Source organism: Cupressus sempervirens, chromosome 10 (genome assembly GCF_028749045.1).
Source record: "Cupressus sempervirens isolate cs-2001-9-10 chromosome 10, ASM2874904v1, whole genome shotgun sequence".
NCBI classification, from domain to species: domain Eukaryota; kingdom Viridiplantae; phylum Streptophyta; class Pinopsida; order Cupressales; family Cupressaceae; genus Cupressus; species Cupressus sempervirens.
This window is the reverse complement of record NC_143127.1, coordinates 397564894-397566378: the sequence shown is the minus strand read 5'-3', so window position 1 is coordinate 397566378 and position 1485 is coordinate 397564894. Positions and strand designations below refer to the sequence as shown.

The 1485-nt window shown below is 38.0% G+C and overlaps 1 pseudogene; it reads right to left on the bottom strand.

Annotated features, from left to right (window-relative positions):
* Positions 1-472: 472 nt before the first annotated feature.
* On the bottom strand, positions 473-1174 carry LOC149534348 (TPD1 protein homolog 1 pseudogene; annotated as a pseudogene).
* Positions 1175-1485: the final 311 nt, after the last annotated feature.

Sequence of the window (1485 nt, the reverse complement as noted above, 5' to 3'; positions counted from 1 at the left end):
AGAGGTGGATAGAGTGGATCAAAGACAAACACAAAGACATCAAGTTGTGCTACAGCACTTCATACTCATTAACATAACCAAACTCCATTACAAATCCTTAGAATGCTACAGCATTCCATCCACTCATGATTCACAATGAGAAATCCAAAATGAGCTCTGCTGAATACAGACCCAGTCCATTATATTTATAGAGAAATACATATTAAATGTCATTTAAACTGTAAGAAGAGTTAGATGGAATATTAATGAAAGGTGGTTAGAGTGGATGGTAGAAGATTGAACGTGTGCATAAAATTGTCTATGGTCTATATTGGGCGGCTGGTCTGTGCCGACCATATCTAACATAATTAATTTATTTCAACATAGAAACAGTAAGTAGATCTGTTCTCTACCCATTTATCTTATACTCCGAAGCCATTATTCATCAGTAGTTAGGGCCTCAGGCATATAATATGACAGAAGTGCTTTCTAGTCATGTCACGCATTTAACAGAAGAGACTGTCATGGGAAATTTAGAAGTTTGTGCATAAACGAAGGACACAGAGCCTCCGGCCTTTATTGGATTCCCATTGTTAACAAGGCAGTCGTTGATACTCAAACGCTTGAACAATTTTGGGTCAATCTCTATCGCAGAGGTGAAGGATCCGCAGGCGAGATGTATTTGTGCAATGGAGCAGCCTCTGCTGCACACATTCACTACTTCCACTGTGTATGATGACAGTCCGTTTGGCATTGGAGATTCAGGGCTTTGATTCACTTCTATGTCTTCTTTCAAGCAAGCTTGTCCCGTTTTCTCAGCGAATCCACCTGCAAATTTAACAATGCGCATCAAATTCCAAACTATGAAAAAATACATAAGGTATTTTAACGACTTGACTTACCCACACGACCCAACAGCCTACGGTTTGTGTAGCTTAAATTCACAATGTCATTTGTCACGTTGGACGCACCCACGGAGTGTGAATCTTCCATTTCTGACAAGCCTGCATAAATCACAAATGCGTTATGTGATATGTTGTTTTCTAAAAGCTACTATTGTTGCTATTATGTAATGCTTTCTAAAAAGCTTAGAACTGCATATTGACGGTATAATATAGATACCCGCGGAGAAACCGTTGAAGAATATGAGGATAACAAAGAAGGCGGACACATTGATCAAGTTCATCATCGTCATTGCTGCTTGGAACGCTTTAGAATTACATAACAGTTTGCCTTTCAGTGGTTTATATAGCAATCTAGCAACAGCCCACATCGGTATGCTAATGCAGCCGACCGCAAGGCTGTTTGATAGTTATTTTTAAATAATATTTAAAACCAGAAGATATTATATAATTATTTTCATCTAATTATTAAATAATAAATAGCTGTCATTTAATTTTGCTTGTTTTCGGCTATGATGGTTCAAAGCAGGGATTATATTGTTGTTTCTAAATCTTCTCTTTGTTGTTATTGGAATCAGGGCTCTCTTCCCACTGAATGGGACCT